General features: G+C 43.3%; 1 long non-coding RNA gene across 1 annotated transcript in view; it reads right to left on the bottom strand.

Annotated features, from left to right (window-relative positions):
• LOC118555437 (uncharacterized) overlaps positions 1–23965 on the bottom strand; it is a 94194-nt gene that overhangs the window by 14714 nt on the left and 55515 nt on the right. The window contains exon 4 of the long non-coding RNA XR_013441430.1: positions 16484–16619. This is a non-coding gene — a long non-coding RNA (uncharacterized LOC118555437). The remainder of the gene's footprint in view (positions 1–16483; positions 16620–23965) is intronic.

Here is a 23965-nt window from a genome sequence, read left to right on the forward strand (position 1 = left end):
GTCACAGAAACATTAAATATTATAACTGATAACAGTGAAAAATGAACAGGGAATTGGGGCAGAATTTTATACAGCTGAAAAATAATTCCATTGAGGGCTAGATAACATTAAGACAGGAATTCTGGAGTGATAATGGGAATTGTTTTCAGGTAACCTTCAACTCCCAGAGAGCAAATGATCTTCAACTCTTGCAAAGAGAATGTAAAATTGATGACCGCCTTTTGTGTGGAGAAGATTGATTTACTGCACAAGAATTACTCACTCCCTGGCTGGCCATTGGGCAAAGTTTTGGGGCACAAGACACCTCAGGACTGAGGTTTTGGGGATTACACATCCCACATCTATAAAAGGTGGGCAAGAGTTTGAAAAGCATTATGTAAATAAGAATCAAAGCCCTCCCTCCCCTTACCTGGAAAGGTGTGTGACCTGTGGGAGCAAGTTTTGATCCCTTTCCTGCTTAGGAAGTTTGCTGGCTGTGGTGTGGAACACAGAGATGCTCTAGATTTGCCCATACACATACAGTGTATTAATAGGGATTTCAAAGCAATATCTAAAACCAAATAGCGAAAACTGTAGAATCCCTGCAATAAACATATGTATTTTCTTCAACTGGTATTTACTGTCGGGCTGTTCCATTGTGCTGGGTGCCATAGCAAATAGAAAATGGAGCTTGCCTACTTCTCGAGGAATCACAAAGTGTCTCCTGGCTCTTGGTTTGCCAAGTAAATGTGTAGGACTGTGTCCCGTGAATGTGAAGATGGGGAGGGATATCAACAAGGAACCTAAACACTAAGCCCCAAGGAAATGATCTTCCTAGAGGGAAACACTCTGTAATTGAAACCAAACCAACGGCAAGCCTGTACTTTGCTTCTTCACTAATGGTAACCTTTTTAAAAAATAAGATAATTAATGGAAGCTGAATGGTACAAAATCAACAATCACAGGGACCACTTTCTGGGAAACTTCCTCCCCAGGCTCCTTGATTTGTGTATTCCACAGCTGCTTTCCCATTGCCCAAAAGGTAATTAAGAGGTGATAATGATATGTATCTTCCCTTATCAAAGTCATTAACACGTTATTATTGTTGTAAGGAGGCTAGCTATTGCCTGGTTGTGGAGATGGCGCTTGAGGCAAAAAGTCTTTATTAGTCTACCAGGGATTTGTGCTGTGATGAAGAAATTGCAGTTTGGGGATGAATTAGCAGGTTATATTCTCTGTGACTCTTGAGTGTCTTATTTCTCCAAACCTTGCAGGTTTCTGAGAAACACCCCCCAGGGCCATTGTGACTCTTGATTTGACCTACAACTTTACTCCTTTCCAAGCTGTTCTATTCGAATCAGGGACACAACTGTCTCCTATTCATCAAATTGCACATCTATTATACTTGAAGATTTGGCTCAGACTCCATCTATCCATGGTGCCTTCTCTGAACTTAGATAAAAAGACACCACAAATTCTCCCAACATCAGTTGGTTTCTCTGCCTTGGTTAGCAAGTGGTATGGTGCACAAACGTTCACTCCAGATTGTGGGGAAGGTTTCGCAATTAATCTCTTAAACATCTTGGGAAAATATGGGAGTACCTACTCATGCAACTTTTTAACACTTTAAGGATTTCTACAGATGGACAAAGAGAGGAAGGAACAAATGCATTCAGACTGAACTCTCCTAGGCTTCTTTTTTTTTTTTTTTGAAGATTTTATTTATTTATTTGACAGAGAGAGAGACAGTGAGAGAGTGAACACAAGCAGGAGGAGTGGGAGAGGGAGAAGCAGGCTTCCCGCTGAGCAGGGAGCCCGATGCGGGGCTCGATCCCAGGACCCTGAGATCATGACCTGAGCTGAAGGCAGACACTTAACAACTGAGCCACCCAGGTGCCCTCCTAGGCTTCTTTAGGTTAGAAAATAGTCTATATGATTTTTCTGAGGTTTGTGTTTAAATTGTATGATCTGTGAGGGCAAAAATGTATCTAATTTGTTGACCATAAGCCTCATTAAAATCAGAGTTATGGCAGCTTATTGTTTTTTAAAAACTATCCAAATAAATGTATACATTTTAAGAATCAAATATTACTAAAAGCCTTTTTAAAATAAAGGAAAAACCCACAGCAATTCCCCTGTTCTATCCCCTTCAACCATCAGTTCCTGTAGGCAGCTACTTTTAATTAATTTTAGTAGTTCTTCTGGTATTTATCTACATATTTCTAAGTAATATATATGTTCTACTAGATCATTATTTAGTGACTGACAGTTGGGGAGGATTTAAGTCTGCTGCCCCATAACACTACTTCCTCTTGTTCCCCTTTTTGTTAAATCAATATTCAGCGTTTGTATTATTATTACTATATAAATAATGCTCTCTACTGAGCTAACACTACACTATAATTACCTTTCCTTTCTTGTACAGCTTTTTGTTTTTCTTGGAGTTAATAATTGCCTTGTTTTCATCAGCCTGGCTTTGTATATAACTATCCTTAAGTTTTGCCACAACTTCCAAGTCTCCACAAAAGTTTCCACATAGTAATACAGAACAGATAATCTATTAGAATCTAAACACCTCCTTCTTGGGGCCCCTTTCTTCCTTTTTCTAACCTGGACCAGTGTTTCTTTTGGGCTACTGTATCACTGTTATCCCAGAACTTCTCTCTGTCATCATCTCGGTGATTCTCTCCACCTCCTTCTTGTGTTGGAACTCTCCTTCCTGGTTTTCATGTTTTCCTCTTTCTTGCTTTACTCCCTCATTTTGGTGGCACACCCTTCCTGAGAAAGGGTGCATGTGAGGTAAATTTACTGAGAACTTTCCTGCCTGAAAATGTCTTTATTCTACCCTTGCATTTTTTTTTTTTTTTTGGTAGTTTGGCTAAAAATTGAATTCTAGGTTAAAAATAATTCTCGTTCTGAATTTAAAAGATCAAAATGATATTTCTTGGTTGAGTCTTTTCTTACTTATTGTGTTGGGCATTAAGTGGTCCCTTTAATCTAAAGATCCATATCCTTCTGGTCTATGAAATTTTCCTGTATTGTTTCTCCGATAGTTTGTTTTCTTCTCACTTCCCCAACCCCAGTTTCTCTTCTAGAACTTGTATTGGGCAAGTATTGACTCCTCTAGATTAATCCCACATTTTCTTTCTCTCCTAATGCCCATGTTATCATTTTGTTTTACTTTCGGGAAGATTTTATCTACTTTAACTCCCAAACTTCCTATTGATTTTTTTAAATGCCAGAGCTCATATTTTTAATTTCCAAAGAATCTTTCATGTCCTAAGATTGCTATTGCAAGGATGCAATATGTTTTTTAACTTCTCTGTGAAAATTCTTCATATTTTATTGGAAGTATTCTTCTAATCCATGTATTGTCTTTCTTCCCTCTGATTTCTTTTTTTCTGTTTCTTGTTTTGTCTGTGTCTTTCATGCTGGAGGCTGTCCCTCAAATCTTGTGATCTTGTGAGGGAATCACATGCTAAATGAATGTTCTGTGTGTATGTGTAATGCTCACTGACTGAGGGATTCACTATAGAATTATAGGGCAGTGAACAAACATTTTTCTTAGAATACCCTTGAATTCTACACAGTTTTTCCTTAATACCCTTTAATTTCTCCACAGAAGGATCTTCTAACTATCTCCCTAGGGATTACAAGCCTGGCTATGGCCTTCTGGGTAGTAGGTGGAAAAAGGAGGCTAAAAGAGTTTGACGATCAGACTTTTGCTAGTAGCCCCTATTGCTCTGTCTTCTCTGCCTTGGGTCCCTGGTCCTGAGCCTGTCTTGTTTAGAATAAGTCAACTGTCTTTGGGGGTTGGAGGTGATGATGACAGATAGACCTAAGGAGCTAACTGCTTTACAGGGACTTTCAATCCACTGCTGACTTCATGCCCATACCTTCTGTGGGCCCCATGCCTCCAGCTCCTGAGCCCTCCAAGTTCTGAAGGATGACTGGCTTGTTTCTTACTGGTTGCCTCTATGGACACATAGAATCCAGCCTTTTGTGTTCTCCTTAAACTGTTATCATTACTCTAAAAGCTTGCATAAGGTAGGCATTTGTTGACATTCTTGTCCACTGTTGTCCTCTTTGCTGTTCTGTTCATCTTGTAGGTTTATACTTTTGCATTTTTTTTTTTAAGATTTTATTTTTTAAGTAATCTCTACACCCAATATGGGGCTTGAACTCACGACCCCGAGATCCAGTGTCATATACTATTTGACTGAGCCAGTCAGGCGCCCCCTGCATTCTTTTACTGACACTTAAGTGGGTTTCCAGGAGAGAGTGGAGCTGAATATGTATATGAAATGAACATGAACTTTGTCATTTAATTGATGATTATTTCTGAGTTACAGCTTTTTTTTATTAAGTAGGCTTCATGCCCAGAGTGGAGCCCAATGTGGGGCCTGAACTCAGGACCCTAAGATCAAGAGTCAGATGCTTAACCAACTGAGCCATCCAGGCACCCCAAGTTATAGTTTATTTTTTAAGGAATGTTGGACAGTAACATGTTGATAAATCATATTACTATATCATTTATTCCAGTATTGATACCTGCAAGGACTGGGTCTTGCCTTATAAATCAAACTAATAATATGCTAAAGTTGGATGTGCTAACCAGGCTAAGACCAGGGCCAGGGTTGGTCTTATTCACTTTTGTGTCAAGCATTCTCCTAGGATTTAGCACATACTTTTGGAAAGAAACTTAAAAACAAAAGCAACAACAAAACAGGGAATCAAAAGAGTTGCAGTTTTCTTTTTTCTTTCAATAAACATGTTAATGGTCACCTGTTAAGTGTAGTGAAGAGCTGCATGAGCTGGAGATATGGTGAATGGGACAGAGTCTTTAGCCTGGAGAGCTTCACAGTCTAGTGAGAGAGACTAACAGGAAAACAGGTAAGTACTAGGCAATGTAATTCGTCTTGGTTTAGAAATATGTACCCAGTGCAGTGGGAGCACCATTCCCCCTGAAAGTGATAAAATGCCTAGCTTATATTCTCTTGATGCTCTTCCTATAGGAATCCAAGGCTCTGGCTAGTGTGAAAGTTAGAAATCAGTCCATATACCTGTGTGCTATATCTTAGATATAGAGCTATATGCTATAGCTAGATTCATAGAGAGAGAGACAGCTAGATGCTGTATTTTAGCAGGCCCTGTACCTTACAGAAGCATCACCAGAGATAGACAGAAGCTCTAAATACGTCTTCTTCTCAGGGGACTCCGCAAGCTTTCCCCTTCAGAGCTGATCCAGGAGCATGTCTGGGTTCAAAATGCTTCTCAATGCTGAAAAAAAGTTAAGCCTTGAATGTGATTCCATTATCACGGTAATCATGTTGTTATTGTTTGTAAACATGTCTGCATAATCTTTGAGGGCAGGTTGAAGGTCTTTTTCATTTCAAGGAGGTCGTGTGGTGCATTGCAAAGAGCATGAACTTTGAAGTCTGGGGAGCTGGGTTTGAATTCCCCGTATTAGCTGCGTGACTTCTGTCAAGTTACCTGATCTTGCTATACCTAAGTCTCCTACTCTGTCAGACTGAGCTAGTACCTAATTCACAGATTTGTTGTATTAAATAAGCAAAACCAGACAAAGGGCCAAGGGCAGTTCTTGATGGGAAATAGGTGCAGAATGAATGGTAGATCTTGTTTTTTTTCTTCCTTCCCCACCAGACAGTGATCCTCTCAAATGCAGAGAACATATGCTATTCTTATGTGTAATCCCAACCTTCGTGCAATGCCGGGCATGAAGTTGGCACTTAATGCATATTTATTCAATGAGTGAATAAATAAAAGGATGTTTGGATTCCACAGGCTGAGGTATTTTCCTGCTCTGTGAATCATTATTTGCCACTTTCTTCCTTTAGACTGCACTTCCTTCACTATTTGCTGATCCTAATAAACCACCATTCTTTTCTGAGCTCCTGGATTACGCGTTCTGCCGCGTTGCAGATACAGCCAAGGAACACTAACGTGATTTTTAAACACCCAAGCAGCGCTTGAAATCCAATCCTGCTTATGTACACTGTGGTACAGAATACAAAGAGGTACCCCTGAAATAAAAGAGGTGTCTGAAGCAACAGATTGCCTCCATTCCTAGTTTGAAAGGCCGTTTGGCAATCACGTCTCCTGGCAGCCCCACAAATAAGACAGCCTTTGGCTGCGAGGCTCCGCAACGAGAGGAAAAGGCGGGAGGAGACGGTGAGGTGAGGAGTTCACGTGGGCTTCAAGTGTTTGCAGCTTTCCTCCACAGAGCTGGGGGGCCGGGGGGGGGGCGGCACTTTCTGCTCACTTCTAGTCGCGAAAGCGGGAGCGGGGTTTGGCTAAACCATCCTTCGTCACTTTCTAGCGGGGGCAGTTATATCATGCCAGGGCTATTTGTAAAAACAAAAACCAAAAAGCCAAAAAAAAAAAAAAAAACCCAAAAACCACAAGTCCTAGCCTCAGTGGCATCCTCACCGTGAGCAGTCTGAGCAGCCCGCGCCTCTGTTCCCTGTGGGGTCAAAGCCCCATTGGCGGCAGACACCTTGGGCCGGCACAGAACGCCCCCTGCTACTGTAATCGGCATCGTGCAGTTTAGCCCTGAGTTCTAATACCACTGTTGCGGTCAGGCTCGTCCTCCTCTCCTTCCACATGCTGGAAGTCCGCTGTGTGCTGAGACCATGCCTTCCTCACTTCTGGGCACACACCTTGCTCGGAAGGGACCTGCCCGTCAAAGGGCTCCTGTCTGATAGTGTCCCCTGAGCTCTCGGCCACACCGCACTCTCGGAAACCTCTTTGGATTACACTCTCCTGTGAGGATTTCTTGGAGCTTATTCTGCTTTTTTTGATTCTCCTTCACATTCTCCAATATTATTGCTAATCATGTCTTTTTCTTTCATCCCCTCCCCCTCCCCCCAGGGGACATCTCATCTACTCCCAGGGCTCTGATGAAGTCTGACTTCTATGCTAATGACAGCCAATCTGCACACTCATTTCCACCTCTTAGGAAATTCATAATCAATAGACCTAAAAGGAAATTTATTATCTTTTTGCACAAATCGGTTTTCCTCTCTTTCCGCGTTTTTTTTTTTTAATTCCATCTTGTATTTGTTCTTTTAGTATGTTTCTCTTGGTTTTATTTTATTTTTTTAAGACTTTATATATTTGTCAGAGCGAGTGAGAGAGCACAAGTAGGCAGAGCGGCAGGCAGAAGGAGAAGCAGACTCCCCGCTGAGCAGGGAGCCCGATGCGGGACTCGATCCCAGGACCCTGGGATCACGACCTGAGCCAAAGGCAGATGCTTAACCAGCTGAGCCACCCAGGCACCCCATGTTTCTCTTGATTTTAAACTCTCTAACTATACCTATAAATCTAAATATATATCAATATTGATATCTCCGTGTGTATTTATACCTATAGTCCCCTATCACTTGGCCTGTGTAGGTGCCTAAAAATGAGTGATGGTTTATCTTGAGTCACTGTTTCGGCCTTTACAATTAAAGTCAGGTTGGGAGGGCAATGCTTTCAGCTGATGGTCCCTTCAGTCCCAAAGGAACGGATCCAGTGTGTTCTCCAGAGAAGATGATAGGGCTCAAGACAACACAAATGCAAGATAAAATTTTAAGGACATAAATACGCAACATTTAAAAGTTGATTTTGGGGGCGCCTGGGTGGCTTAGACGGTTAAGCGTCTGCCTTCCTTCGGCTCAGGTCATGATCCCGGAGTCCTGGGATTGAGCCTCGCATGAGGCTCCCTGCTCAGCGGGGAGGCTGATTCTCCCTCTCCCTCTGCCTGCCACTCCCCCTGCTTGTGTGCTCTCTAATAAAAAATACAAAAATCTTTTAAAAAAATAAATAAAAATTAAAAATAAAAGTTGATAAATAAAAATAAATAAATAAATAAAAATAAATAAATAAAAGATGAAAAATAAAAGGGAAAATACCAGGCCATTACATCACCGTAATCAGCTTAAGTGAAGTGTCGAAATTAGCTCAAGTTTGGATTTTTGAGGCATCCGGTGCAGAGATCTGAACAATTCTGCGCAGTTAAATCATAAAGCATGAGTTAAATCATCTCTTTCAGAACAGCCTTGAAGAATGCAAGCTTTCGTTACTTCTAAGAGATTTCAGGTGTTGGCTCTTGAAACCCAAGGCTAGATGAGCCCTTTTCAGCTCAAGAGTTATACAGACTCCCATTATCAGATGCACCGGGTGACAAGACCACAGAGCACATCATCTTCGGGGGGCTGCTGTCAGTCCCCGCCTGGATCAGACCAGGAAAGTCTGCCCAACTGGCTGGGCAGAGGCCAAGTGGCCGGTAATGCAGAACCTTCCCGGCGAATCTCTCCTCTTGCCTGCGCGTCAGCTTTACCAGTGTTTTACGATAATGCCCAAACATCCCAACCACGCAGACTTACGAGGGAGGGAACTGGAATCCGCTGTTTCAGCTCTGAGGTGTCTCCCTGGAGCCACTGATCGGGTCTCTGTTTAGACGGTGCCTGGAAAAGCCAAATGTGGTGCTTTTTCTCCACTGGACCCCGGGGAAAGGGGCAGTGAGATTTACAGCGCAGTTCAGAGCACAGCAAGAATATTTGAAAACGGGGTTTGTAGTGTTCAAGCAGGCCAATTAGCCGGCAGGGCTTTCTGCGGATGGTCCTCAGGATATCGGGTTGAGACTAGCTGGCTGAGTGGCTTTGTTTGGGGTTTTAAAGTGGTCCCATCTCTCGGGCCGCGTGATCGCGGACTTCACTGCATTTTCAAACAATGCACGTAATAAACGACTTTTCCAAGAACCACTTCAAGTCCTACCTGGATCCCTCCCCCCTTGTCTTGCACTCAGTAATCGTTGCTCACATTTCAAAGTCTCCTGGAGACTGTTTTTCATCTCACTTACTAGACAGAGGCCGCCTTTTCACGAGGAATTGGGTTGTGGAAGTGACTGTAATTCTTCTTCCAAAAATCCTGGCCCCCGGAATCCATTAACGAAGGTACACGTTTGGCTGGGTGACTCTGGCTGGCCCTCTTTATGGTGCTGGGTTTGGGTTGAAGTCTCAGGCCAGAGCCCAGACATTCACGTGCCCCACACCCGCGCCCCACCCCCCCCGCCGTGCTTTTTATTAAACTGGCATTTCTATCTGCAAAGTCTCCGGTGAGTCCCAGAATATTTAATTTAGTCAGAGAGGACACACGACACAACTTTACAGATGACATTGACATCGGGGCATATTAAGATTCTAGTCTTCTGGTGGCAATTCTGAAAACAGCCCCACCTGTGGTTTCAGTAGAAGGGCTGATGGGCATCTAGATCTTTTGAGCTTAGTCAGCACAGAGAGCCGGGCTCCGCTTCTTGGAGGCTCGTGTTGTCTGTACCCAGACATAATTAAAAGATTAAAGAGACATTTGGAAACGGGAAGCCGGTCACTTTTTAATCAGGGAGATTGATTTTTCCGATCCCAGTGCGAAGGTGGAATTTTAAATAGTTTAGAGGGCAGAAATCAGTGGCTTGTCCCAACTTGGCCGAAGGAATATAAGCTAGGGGAAAAGGGGGACTCAATTTTTTTTCTTCTTCTTCTTCTTCTCTAAGTGTCTTAATGGAAAGGAGCGTAAAGGGAGCGAGCCATGGCCAGCTGTTACAGAGATGTTTCTCAGCCTCTGTATTTCTGCTGGAAGAATGAAGATTAGTTTGGTTCCCTCCCACCCCCCCCTTCCTCTTGTCCCTCTGGCTGGAGGCCTGGACATACTCTCTTCACTACTCAGCAACATTTCTCTTTTATCCTGCAGATACCAGTCAGGTTCCAATCAGGTTAAAACCAGAGCCTCCTGAAAAGGGATCCTGGCTGCAGAAAATGATGCTTCCATTAGCCAAGAGGGTGCATTCCAGGGACTCGATTATCAGAATGCACCTAATCAGAGTCAGAATACAGGAGGGCTGACGGCGGGCTCCGCGGTGCTCTATCGGGATGCTTCTGGCACCAAAGGAGAAACAGCCTTCCAGTGTTAATGGAGGTTCCAGCAGCTGTGTGCAAGAAGATATAAAATAGGGGTCTCGAAACCTCGATGTGAAGGGGAAGAATCAGACAGAAACCAGAGAAAAAACTGCAGGGAGAGGGTTTCCAGCTGAGGCTGTTTTTTTGGTTTTTTTTTAAGGGCATGTTTGGTTTGGGGTCAGGAAACACTGCAACACATTTCTTCTATTCCCAGGTTGGCCAAGTTGGCGGGTCCCCCCTGAGTCAGAGAGTATCGGGTGACAGAGGCTCAGCACGCTGGGTCCCTCCTGAGCAGGAGCCTCCAAACACCTCTCCCCTTTCCCAGGTAAGCTTTCAGGACCGACCCAGACTCACCGACAAAGCAGCGCGCTTAGTGAAATTTCCAGACTGGGTTTGCGCCCTCACCCAAGAGCTCCCTTTTAATGTCCGGAGTGGCTTTGCCATCGTGGAGGGAGGAATGGAGAAACCCTTTTAATTCCACAAACATCCTATGAGGTCCTGTGTTTCCCGAGGAGGAGTTGCCAGGCAAGTGTCTCAATCAATAAAGGGAAGGCAGTGACTTGGGAAGGAGGGAGGAGAAGGTGAATAGCAGAGGGCTGAGAGTGGACGCCGCCACAGGGGAGGGTGGGGCAGGGGAGATGGCCTCCCCGGGGCACCTGTCCAGCCGTGAATTGGGCTGGGACAATTAGAAGCAGGAACTACAGCATTTTTGCCACTCTTGAGGATGCATCGACCAAGGGATCTATTTATAGGACATTTTCTCCCATAAAACTCACTGATTAGAGATAGCACTGTAACAGAGGCCCAGCGCCTCCCAAAAGGAGTGGGCTCAGATTCACAGCCTTCTGGCTACTGAAATGGCAACAAATAATCAACTATAGGGACCAAAAACCAACTCTCAAATAGCAGATCATGGGGCTGAACGTAACAACAGCATTCTAAAGGGCCGTTGTTTGCATTCATGCTTCACGTCCGGGCACTGTTCCTCTGTAAGAAATAACCAGAAGAGCACTTTTTCATGTGTCTGTTGGCCATTTGGATGTCTTTAAAAAAAAAAAGAAAGAAAGAACCAGGAGATACTACATTACGGTCCTATCATTTCCACAACCCTGGCTACTTGCCTATAACCCTAAAGCAGGGGTTCCAGACATTTTGGGGTAGAGAGTTCTTCTCTGGGAGAGGCTATCCTGCATATTGTAGGATGTTCAGCAGCATCCCTGGTCTGCACCCATCTGTTGCCTGCAGCACGTCCCTCCCCCCGATCGTGACAACCAAAAATACCTCCAGTTATTGACAATAACCCCTGGGAGATGGGGCAGGACTGACCGCAGTTGAGAATCACTCTCGAAAAGAAACGTATCATTTATATTGGATCAGTAGGGTCAACTACAAATCAGGTTGAATCAGCACTTATTTATTAAGCTTCCTATAAATAACTAATAAGACTACCTTTGGCACAAGCCTGTAGGTTTGAGCCACACCAGAATCAGTCTCATAATTGTTACCTACTCTGTTCGCACTGATGTTGCAATGCAGTCCTGAAGAAAACTCTCAGCACACAAAGTCTTATGTTACCACCTTTATTTGGGTTCTCTTCCTTTTTCCTCTCCTTGCTGTCTCCCCCCACCATCCCCTTGACCACCAACTGACTTAAATATGATACCTCTTTGAAGAACGTTTTCCAGGAGGCAATGCTTAGCGCAGAGACATGATTCACTAGTGGTGGAGTCTCGGGTAACCGGGCTCAGGTGGTCCAGGAGAGAATTCTGCAAGGGAGCCTCTCCACTGTCCTTAAATCATACCAGGCAGAGGCTACCAAATGCCTCCATTTGTATGCTTGGCTCTGTCAAAGCAGATCGTGGTATTAGAATCCACTAACAACTGGCAGTAATAGTCAGAATTTGGGGTAGCTTTGCTGGGAAACAGATCTGGTTCTGGTTCTGTTTCTGAAGACAAGGATCTTGTCTCAAAGGAAATGGAAACTTTTTGCCCCAGGAAAGGAATAAATGCAATCAATGGTTCTTACAGAGCTCTTTTTCCAAGTGATTTTGGTCAGGTTAAGTGTGTCAGCAAATTGAACCAAGTGTTACCATCATAGATTATGAAATGCAGAGTCTAACTTTAATAAGGTTACCAGTAAATGTGGGAGTTCTGGGTCAGTAATGGGGAATTGGGGTGAGTGAGAGCCAAAGAAAAAGTAGCAAGACAAACATATCAACAATAACCTGTAGGGTAAACATAAAGAACTACTGCACACTTTGTGAGAACAGGAAGTGAAATTTCTGTCTGCATTAGCATGGTGTCGCAAATGTGTGTTGGGTCATCAGGTGCATTTTAGAGGGGACCTCTGTCCTAAGGGTCTTCTGGTATCCAGGTAGCTAGAGGAGGGAAAGAGCCTTTGGGGACATTGATACCTATGTCTGTCTGAAGATCGAGGCCTGTATAAAAACCAGTCCCTCCAATAGCAAAAGTTGGTCTCTTCCATACCATTCTGCTAGTTGAAAAGTGTGAAAAAGAAATGATCTTGTTGGTTGAAAATTCTCATGCTATATATTCTGAAAAGTTTCTTCCATGGTCCGACTAGAAATACAAGTGTTTATTCCAAATAAGAAAATGAAATGGAGCAAATGGAACAAATTCATAGGGAATCCGTTCTGTGCTTCCAGCTTTCTTGAGCTGGAATACTGTTCCTGTGCAGTACCCAATTTCCCCGAAATCTGTAGAGCAGAGTAGACAGTACAACAAACAAGCTGTGATCAATGACTGTCAGGCCTCTCCCTTTTAAATCAGCTCCTATCTCTCTTTGGAGACATGGCGTCTTTCCTGTCTGTACATATGCGTTGACTCTCCTTCCTGAACCATTTCTGAGATGTCTGGTGAGCAGCTTTGTAATGACTGCTTCCCTCCCCACGTAAATGATCTGCTTAGTGTAAGACTTGGGGCTGTCTGTTTTTTAGTTGACTTTCAGGCATTGGGTAACTCGCGGCTAAGGTGATCTCATTCAGTTTCCCGGCTTCGGTACCATCTGCCTGTTGATGTCTCTCAGTCCAGACTTCTACATGAACTCCTGCTTCTCACTCAGTAGCACCACTCCGACGTCCCATAGGCATCTCAGACCTAACGAGTCCAGAACCTTAATTCCTGGTTCCCATCCAGCAAGCCTGTCCTTCCGGCAGTCTCCCACATCTCAGCAAATGTCAACTGCACCCCCCACCCCATTCAATGGGGCCCAAAACCTCGGTATCATCCCACCTCTCACTAAGTACAGCCAATCCATCAGCACAGTGGTTGGTTCCAACTTTAAAGACCATCTATCCAGAATCTAATTACTTCTTACTACCAGTGTGTCTGTATCTGTCCTAAACCACCCTTTGTCTCTTGCCCAGTTAAATGCAACAGCTTCTTTTTCTTTCTTTTTTTTGTTCTTTTATAGATCTTACCCTTAAGTAATCTCTACACCCAACGTGGGGCTCAAACTCACAACCCCGAGATCAAGAGTCGCACGCTCCCCTGACTGAGCCCGCCGGGAGCCCCTAAATGCAACCCCTCCTTAGCTCACCATATTCTCGGCAGGGCAGCTAGAGGAGTCCCTTTAAAATTGCCACTCTGCTGAAAATTGTCCAAAGTCTTCCCATCTTAGAGTCAAACCAATATCCTATGGGTAAGAAGGCCACAGGGATCCTCCCAACAGCATTTCCCATCCTCTTCCTCTCTCTCAGTGGGTTCCAGGTCCACTGCCCTCCGGTTTTTCCCATGAGCCCGCCAAGAGTTCTGCATCTGGGTCTTGCACTCGCTCTGACCTGCTCACACTGCCATTTCTCAGGTAGCAACCTGGCTTCGTCCCTCACTCACTTTGGGTTTCTGCTCAGATGTCAGCTTGCCGGTGAGGGAGGCCTTGCCCCAACTGTCTAGCAGCACGTGGACCTTTCTTCCCCACACACAACTCTCCATCTGCCTTCCCTGTATCATTTTTCTCCCAGGCGTTTATCAGGTATACTATTCTACTTACTTGTTTCCTTTTGTCTCTCACACAGGGATGTAAGGCTTAGGAGGGAAAGGACTTCGTTTTGTTCACGGCTGTATCCCTAGGGCCCGTATCAAGGACTGACACATTCTGGGTGCTTAGTACACGTTTGTGACTTTATAGTCCATTTAAATGTTACTCTTGTAGGAAACCTTCCCTGATCCTCTGAATCTGGGTTAAACATCCCTCCCTCAGCTGTCAGTCCCTCCCTGTTATAGTGCTTCTCACACTCCATGATGATTTCAGGGCTAATTTATAAAAACTCCACAAGGACTGGAGTTAAGTTTTTCTTTCTCACTGATGAATCTCCAGTAGTTGCAAAGTGGTCGGCACATTGTCCACACTCAAATATTTGTTAAATTGAATACACACACACACACACACACAAAAGACAGGGTTATAATTTAGTGAGTTAAAATTCACATAATATAGAATTAACTATGTTAAAATATATATAGTTCAGTGGCATTTTGTACATCCCTAATATTGTGAAACCATCACCTCTTTCCAGTTTCCAAGCATTTTTTCGACCCAGAAGGAAACCCCACCCCCATTAAGCAGTCACCCCATTCCCCAGCTCACCCCTGCCCCTGGCAACCACGAATCTGCTTTCCATCTCTCTGGACTCACCTATTCTTGATATTTCACGTAAATGGAATCATACGCTGTGGGACCTTTTTGGTCAATGAGGTTTTCATGTATGTGACTTAGAAAGGTTTTATCATAGGAAGACTGTTTTTAATCCGATTGGCATGTGTAGCAATAGGTTTAACCTGCATTTCTTTCAAGCACATACCACTCAAAAAGGCCAAATCACTTCATGTGAAGAACTTTCTCCTGAGTTACCACTGCTAATTTACCAGAAGCCTTTTCTTGTGCTATGGCCCATCCCTCCGGCCTTCATCCTCCCCCTCAGCCCCCTAGCAAGGGTCTCCCATTCCACGTCCGCTCACAGTTTATCATACCCCCCACCTCTTTCTGGAAGCTTGCTGGGATGAAAGTATTGGCAATAAAAGACCACAGCTGAGGGGCACTGCTGAAAGTCCATAAAATCATGAAAGGTAGGGGAAAATCTGTGTAAGAACTTGTTCCCCAAATCTGGGAATCTTTTTGAAGCTTAAAGGGAAAGGGAAAAAGTTTTATTTTATGTAGTAGATTAGATACACACACAACTTGTTACCCTGGTGAAAAGATAAATAGCTTTAGGGTTTAGACAAATATACAGACAATAAATCAATACCAGGCTGCTGAGAGGAAGCAGGGGACAGGAGTTAACATCCGAGGGCAATTACTGTTCTCTGGCACAAATACCTCTGGTTGGGCCGGGCACTGGGCGACCTGGCAAGGGTGGGCCCACGGTGACAAGCTATCCATGAACTTGCCCTCGGGTGGAGCATTATTCACATGTTCCTGACTTTCGCTATTTCAGAACCTGCAGGTAACAGGATGGCGGGGGGGAGGGGGGGTTGGTAAGGCATGGAGAGCAGTACATTCTTTCCCTTGTTAGCAAAAACAGACTTGAATTTTATCCTGGAGGGGGCAAAAAGTAAAGTTTTGGATGACTTCAGGTTCTCAACAGCCCAGTCAATGAACAAGGACTGTTTGAGAATTAGCTGAATAGTTTCAAAACTTTAGGTTAAACACCTCATTGGAAAAACAACACTTCGATGTGTTGTTTTATGCTTTGACTTTAGCTTATGTTTTTACTTTTAGATTTTGTAAGTAATCTATAATCTGTGGGCGGGGCAATATTAGGTTGACCCTGTTATCCATAATTCAATGTACTGTACTATCTCAGTGCAACTGTCTGACACCAATTTGGCCCCCAAATTTTGCATTTTTTACCGGACTAATGTTAATATGTATGGTTTAAACTAGGGCACGACAAAGTTTCCCTGAAACAAACAAATGAACAATAACCAAATATTGTTTCATTTTGCCAATAAAAGAGGCTGGCTACATGGACGGGCCAAAGAAAACGAAAACCAGTGTGATGAGATTCATTTTCAAAATCTCAAGCCTCTGAAATAGGCAATTAGAGAAACAGTTTTGACTTCTGAAATTGAGGGTGTGCTATATATTTTTTTTAATTGGGTGAAATTTAGTGTAGAAGTGAAAATAACACCAAGGTTTCAGGCACGATGCAGAGATTATTAATCTGGGAACAAAGGGCATTTAGCCAGTTAAAATAATAATTTTAAACAAGGACTACCAACTTTCCCAGCAATGGCTGAAACCCAATTAGGTCTTTCCAACTGGAGTTGTAGTTCGTTCTTCCAGATTATGCGGTTTGGCATAATACGGAATGAGTAAACTTTCTTAGATGGGGAAAATATTATCAGAAGAAAATAATGTCATGGAGTCGCCTGCCCTTAGCCAGTATTAATGAATGGAGAAGGTGCATTTGCTAGTCGAAGAGGACGTGCTAAAGCCCAGGGGTAGGACATCACTTGAAGGAAAGCCAACAAATCAGAAGACAAATGTTTTTGATTTGTGTGGTTTCCAGTAGGAAATAACTCACCAACTCACATGTATTTATTTAGGATCTACTTCATGTCTAGCCCCGTGCTTGGGATTGTGAAGTCCACAGGAATTTACGTCACTTGGGATCCTTGCCCCATTCATCATCATCACCGCCAAGGTCATCAGCCCAGGCCCTGTGTAATGAAATGTGTGTCAGGCTCTTTAAATGTGTTACTTCGTTGAATGTTAGCAAATCCCCTGCACAGGAGCTATTGCCCATTTTGCAAATAGGAAAACTCACGTTCAAAGAGATGAAGAAGCTGGCCCACAGTCTGTTACCGGTGGCAGAATAGAAAGGAAAGGCCCACGTGTGACCACACCTCCCTCTCAAGGTATCCTGCCGAATGTCTGTGCCTACGCATATGAATGTGTGTGGTTTTATGAAACATGAATTGTTGAATTCGGGGCAATTACAGGGGCTTCTGGGCCACTTGCTGGACCAGTTTTCCCTAACTAGAATAAAGACCAAGAAGACAGAGTCAACATTCTCCATTTGCATCCTATTGTTCAGTTAACAGAAATTCAAATCAGGTGGTCAGAATCACAGGCAATCCTCACGGCCCAAATAATCAACACAACCATCTTATACTTAAAACCCAAAATTTTATATTTCAATATCTATAAATCTTATTAGAATTCACTGAGGTTTTTTTAAAAAAAGATTTATTTATTTTGAGAGAGAGAGAAAAAAAAATCAGGAGGGGCAGAGGGAGAGAGAGAATCTCAAGCAGACTCCACGCTCAGCATGGAGCCCCAACTGGGGCTCGATCTCATGACCCCGAGATCATGACCTGAGCTGAAATCAAGAGTCGAACACTTAACTGACTGAGCCACCCAGGCACCCCAGAACTTACTGAGTTTTTTAATAATCTCCAATAAATCTTGTTAGTTTTAGTTCTCAATTATTTTGAGGAACTTTTAGTTCAAAGCCAAGCAAAAATTTATTTTTTCACCAAACATCTCAGATACTTTCTCTAACAATGTCCACATGACCATATTGTCAGAATGTATGACAGCTTTTTTTAAGTCATTTTGAAAGTTGCCTCTAGAGCTTTAAAATTCTTTTTAATGTGCACATATATTAAAGGCAAGGGACAAATCTTTTGTTCTTCCGAAGGCACTTCTTAACAAAGTACACCTACAATCATTTTCTTTGTATCTTGGCTAAAATTTGAGGGACCTAAAATTTTTTTTTAAAGGATATACTTCACATAACCATTAGTCACCTTTTAAAATACACAATTCACTGGTTTTTAGCATAGTCACAAAGTCGGGCGACCATCACATTTTTGCTATCCCAAAAAGTAATGCTAACCCATTCACAGTCACTCCCCACTTCCCTTCCCCTCGACCTTTGGCAACCACTAATCTACTTTCTGTCGCTATAGATTTGCCTATTCTGGACATTTCTTAAAAATGGAACTATATAATATGTGGCCTTTTGTGTCTGGGTTTTTTTCCTGGACCATGATGTTCTCAAGGTTCATCCATGGTGTAGAGGTGTCTGTAATCAATTCCTTTTTATAGCTGCATAATATTTCATTGTGTGCATATATCACATTTTGTTTATACATTTATCAGTTCGTTTTTACTTTCTATTATAATACTGCTATGAACACTCTTGTATAAGTTTTTGTGTGGAAATACATTTTCAGTTCTCTTGGATATATACTTAGGAATGGAACTGGTTGGTTTACATGGCAACTACATTTACTGTTTTGAAGAACTGCCACACCGTGGTAGCTGTACCATTTCACATTCCCACCAATAAGGTATGAGGTTCTAATTTTTCTACATCCTCCTTAAGACTTGTCATTCTCTTTTCTCTGTTAGTTTTTAATTACAGTCATCACAGTGGGTGTGAGGTGATCTCTCATTGTGGTTTTGATTTGCATTTCCCTGATGATGAGTGATATGAGCACCTTTGCACATGCTTGCTAGCCGTTGTATATCTTCTTTGGAGAAATGTCTGTTCAGGTCCTTTGCCCATAATTAAATTGGGTTTTGTTTTTTTTTTTAATATATTCTGGATACCAGACCCTTAACTGATATGGGATTTGCAAATATTTTCTCCTGTTCTATGGATTGTCTTCACTTTCTTGATAGTGTCCTTTGAAGCACAAAGGTTTTTAATTTTTATAAAGTCCAATTTATTTATTTGTTCTTTTGTCATTTATGCTTTTGGTATCATGTTTAAGAAACCACTGCCTAGTCCCAGATCAAATACATTTTTTTATATGGTGTGAGGTAGGGTTCCAACTTCATTTTGTTTTCTATTGCTAGAATTAAATGTCTTGGCAGAATAGCAGAGTGATTACAAGCTTAGGCTCTAGAGTCCAACTTCTGTATTGTAAAACACTCCCTCTTCTTCAGTTACTAGTTGTGTGATCTTAAGAAAGTTCCCTAATTTCTCCATGCCTCACTCCATGCCTCTCATCTATAAAAGGAGACAGAGTAGTAACTGCCTCACTCATGTGCATTAAAATCAAATTATAGGAGCACCTGGGTGGCTCAGTCAGTTATACATCTGACTTTGGCTCAGGTCATCATCTTAGGGTCCTGGGATGGAGCCCCGCCTTGGGTTCCCCACTCAGTGGGGAGTCTGCTTGTCCCTCTCCCTCTGCCCCTCCCCCTGCTTGTGCTCTCTCTGTCTCTCTCAAATAAATAAATAAGATCTTTAAAAAAATAAAAGTAAATAATAAATAAAATTAGAGAGTTGTCATAAGAACGGAGTCTGTGCATTTAAAGTGCAGATGCTTTGATTATTAGTTATCATCATTACTGGCTCTGTGAACATTTAGGACTGTCTCATTGTCTCCTGTAGGTGTATGTTTTCAGTAGCGGACTTGGTAAGTGTCTTATCAAGAATATGCCTTACCAGATCGATTTTAATGTACCTTGAATGTTCCAAGAGGGTTGGATGTGGGCTGGAATTTGTAGTTGTCGCTCACCCCAAAAAGAAACAAAATTTTTGACAAAAGGCATTTCCAATCTTTTATAGAACTTCACACAAAGAGACGAAAGCAAGGCAAAAAGTATTAGTTTGCTAGGGCTGCTGTAACAAAATACCGCAAACTAGATGGTTTAAACAACAGCAGATGTTTTTTCACACTTCTAGAGGCTAGAAGTTTGTCTTCAGTTTCTTCTTTTATCCTTTTTGGTATCTTCACCCCCTCACACACACACACCCTCCCCTCCCACCCCCAGCCTCCTCTGGGGGCCAGTCCTCTCATCCAGCTAGCCTCATTCTGATCACATAGAAAATGAGACACAAAGCCTAATGCCTGCTCACGTGCAAGCAACTTAAAATGCTACCTGTCCATCTAATACTGGACTTCTGACCCAAGAGGTACCACCAAACTATCAACTATGGGTATTTGACTCCCAACAGGAAGAAGCTCTGGAAACCCAACCGTATCCATTAACAAGGATGCCAGCCCTGATTTGAGTGACAGCACCTGGCCAAGAGAGTGATCCTTGGCTACCCGCTGACCCAGGGCTCCCTGCAAAACGAAGCCTCACGTTCCGGCGCTTGATGTGACCCGTCTCTGCTGGATCTCCCCACGTGGCTGAGTTTTGGTAGGAACCGGAAGTTACTTTTTCCAGGGGTGGTACACAATGATGCAGAAGCAAAGACAACGATTAACTCTAAAACCGACATATCTGTTGTGAAACGTAGACACTTGCAACAAGCCAGTGAAGGAAATGTTTTGGAGAGAAACACATTTTTGTTAACTCTCTAATCATCTCATGTAGGCAGCTAACTGCCTTCCCAGAGCATCAGTCCTATTGAGATGAAAGGTCCTTAATTCGGGTAGTTTTTGTGGAAAACATTTACCAGGAAACTTCCAGTTCACATAATGAGAAGCTTCCAGGTAATTTAGAATTACTTGTTTTCTAATGTGAACTCTGTATTCTTAAAAAGAAAAGACAAGGGTTTAGTGTTTCCTGAGACTGGTTTCCACTAATTAATACACGGTCGCTAACTTCAGCTAGGGGAGCGGGCAGGGGGTCAAAGTGTTGCCTTAGGGAGACTTTTGTCAAATGGATAATTCAAAAAAGTCATTCCTTTTGAGCTTACAGCCATTAACTCCTCTAGTAACCAACTGTGAGAGTTATGTTGGAGCTTGTCTTGAAAATTACTTAAAAAAAAGGAGCAGACGAGGGGCCGCTGACTTGGCTGCCAGTTTATTTACACGTCTTGAGCAAGAAGCTGCATATACTTGTTTTAAGATCTGTTTGGAATACCACTGGCACTCCCCAGCAAGCCTGTAGAACAGTCAGTCCCTCTATGTCATATGGCTGCAATGTGAGTCAGGCTGAGAAATTGTTACGGACCCTCAATAACTCATTCCTTTTTTTTTTTTCCTCTTCAGAAAAAGTAATATTCATATATGTGTTCTTATATATGCCATCAGTTGAGTGGATCAAATCAAAGGGAATTCTTTTTTTTTTAAATTTTACTATTTTTTTTAAACATTAAGATTTTATTTATTAATTTGACAGAGAGAGACACAGCGAGAGAGGGAACACAAGCAGGGGGAGTGGGAGAGGGAGAAGCAGGCTTCCTGCTGAGCAGGGAGCCCGATGCGGGGCTCGATCCCAGGACCCTGGGATCATGACCTGAGCCGAAGGCAGCTGCTTAACGACTGAGCCACCCAGGCGCCCAAAGGGAATTCTTTTAGGACAAGCTCAGTATCCGGTACCTTGTTCAGAAGGTGGCAGCCCATCAGAGCCCTGTTAGTTCGGTTGGTTCTTACTCATTTTGATGAACATGAGGAAGGGAGAGAGAATTCCAAGGGTCACAGGAGGGAGTGGGGGGCATTTTCGTTTGCTGGGGCTGCTGTAACAAAGTACCACAGACTGTGTGGCTTAACGAACAGAAATTTATTGGCCGACTGTTCTGGAGGTTGGTGAGTCTAAACTCAAGGTGTCACCGGGATCGGTTCCTTCCGAGGCTGTGAGGGAGGATCTGGAACTGGCCTCTCTCCTTAGCCCGTAGATAGCTATTGTCTCCCCATGTTTTCCTTCTATGAGTGTCTCTGGGTCCAAATATCCCCCTTTTATAAGGACACCAGTCATACTGGATGAGGGCCCACCCTAATGACCTCATTTTAACTTGATTTCCTCTGTAGAAACCCTGTCTTCAAATAAGGTCACATTCTAAAGTAATGGGTGTTAGGACTCCAACCTATGAATTTCAGGGGGACAAAACTCAACCCACAATCGGGGGGCAGAGGCGTGGCATGTAGTGAAAACCCCTGTAGGAACCACACACTGCTGTAAAGGCCCTGGTCCCTGGTAGCCTCGCTGATATACTCAGTACAATGACAAACGCTTCCAGTGTCTCAAAGACAAACCTTCTAGAAGCAGTCCGATTACGGCCTCTGAGTTCTGTGAACGAACAAAAGTATCCAGTCCCTTTTGGAAAGGCTGTCCCCAAGGGGTGTGAGCAGTTGAAAGACTCGGTATTTGGAGGACCATCACTTTCAGTGTCAGAGTCAGTAACTTATATATCAATACCTCATTCACTGATTTTTCATTCTGGATAACTGAGCTTCCCGGGTTTAAAACTGTGCTGTGGCCTATTTCATTCTCATCCAGAGGGTGCCTCGAACAATGCACCTTTAGCCTTGAGTCATGAAGACAGTTCTAATGATACTTTGTTAAGACGCCATGCTTTGGTAACTGATTGATCTGCTTTCTTAAAATTTGGATTCGTTTGGGCATGTCACTTCACCTCTCTGGATTTCTTTTTCCTTGTCTGCAACATGGCTGAATAACACCCGCCTCGGGGTGCCTGGGTGGCTCAGTCCTTAAGCGTCTGCCTTCGGCTCAGGTCATGGTCCCAGGGTCCTGGGATCGAGCCCCGCATCGGGCTCCCCGCTCAGCGGGGAGTCTGCTTCTCCCTCTCCCACTCCCCCTGCTTGTGTTCCCTCTCTGGCTGTCTTTCTCTCTGTCAAATAAATAAAATCTTTAAACCAAAAAAAAAAAAAAAATAACACCCACCTCACAGAGTTGGAGAGTCAGATGAGGTAATGCAGGTAAGCCCTCCGTTTGGGACGTGGCCCATAGTCAGTCCTCAAGAAATGGTAGTTTCTACCGCTTGATTATTGTATTTTGTCTCGTTATACACTACGACTGTGGATCGGAGCCAGGCCTTCAGTGTCCACAGACCGAGAGCAGGAGGGGGGCCACTTGTCATGAAGGGGAGTCTTCTGAGTCACGGGGAGGCTTTGTAAGCAGGGTGACGCTGAGGAGAGGGACAGGCTAGAGGCTGGTGATGGGATCCATGCTGCCAGCATCCCACCCATCTCTGTGAACGGCAGAAATCACAGGATCGTTGATACAACTGGATTTCCTGTGGAAGTTGGCATGACATGAAGCTTGGCACAGGCCTGGTATTGAGTACGGGGTGGAGACAGAAAGTCAGAAGGAAACAGAAACAGAGGAATCTAGGAGTAAATAAGAGCTGAACTTCACAGAGTGTTAAGCCCTGTAATCACCCACAAATAAATGAATGCGTGACTTGAGTGCAGCCTGTGTGGTTTCAGACGGGATTGTCCATTGATATAAAATCAGAAAACTCTCTGCAATCTGGCTGCTTTCAACATTCTTCAGTATAATTAATCTTTTGCTTAATTACCAGTTTTTCCTTCATAAAGCCCATTTTCTTGGCCTTACTTTGGATCTCCTGGTTGTTTGGCCACTGGTATTGTTATCCATATAATTAAGCTCTCTGTGAATTTTTTTTTTTTTTTGCCATACGGTATATGCAGCCATGCCTCTTGCTTTCTCTATGCTCCTGGCTGTAAGTGATCACTTTCAGTCCAGTTGGGGAGACGCTGCTTAATGGAGAGGTTCACCCAGCAGACCATTCAACACCCTCCGAAATCTTCCTCTAAACCACATTCCCAGCCTCCTTTACCATTATTCCTTACAACAAACCCTCTAGTTAGGGCAAATGGATGACTTACTGCTCCCTGATTTCCCATTTTCCATGTTGGTTTGTCTCCCTGGAAGAATGCTATTTATCTCCATCTCTTTTTCACACACACACACCCAGCTTCCCATTCAACACACATATACAAATCTGGAGTCTCCAAGGTCCAGCTCAAAAAACATCACCCCCGCCCTCCCAAGAAAAAACAGTTGCACTGGTTCTCCCATTGGCATTTTCTTCAGATGCCATCACACACCTCGTCTACTAGAATTCTCAGCTGTTTTAACTGTCTGCATGGTGAGACTGTGGCTCTCCTCTCTTCGGAGCCTGGCTCACTGGCATAGAGGGGGTGGTTGGTACAGGTTTCCACGAAGGGGTAAATGAATGAGTGGAAGTGAATAGCAACAGGGAAAATCCAAAACATCAAATAACCCCAAAATAATCTATATGTTACTTTGGAATGTATTTTATACACACATTCAGGGAACATCAAACACAAAACTTCAAATACAGCAAATGAAGCCAGCCTGTGCAGAT

Source organism: Halichoerus grypus, chromosome 9 (genome assembly GCF_964656455.1).
Source record: "Halichoerus grypus chromosome 9, mHalGry1.hap1.1, whole genome shotgun sequence".
NCBI classification, from domain to species: domain Eukaryota; kingdom Metazoa; phylum Chordata; class Mammalia; order Carnivora; family Phocidae; genus Halichoerus; species Halichoerus grypus.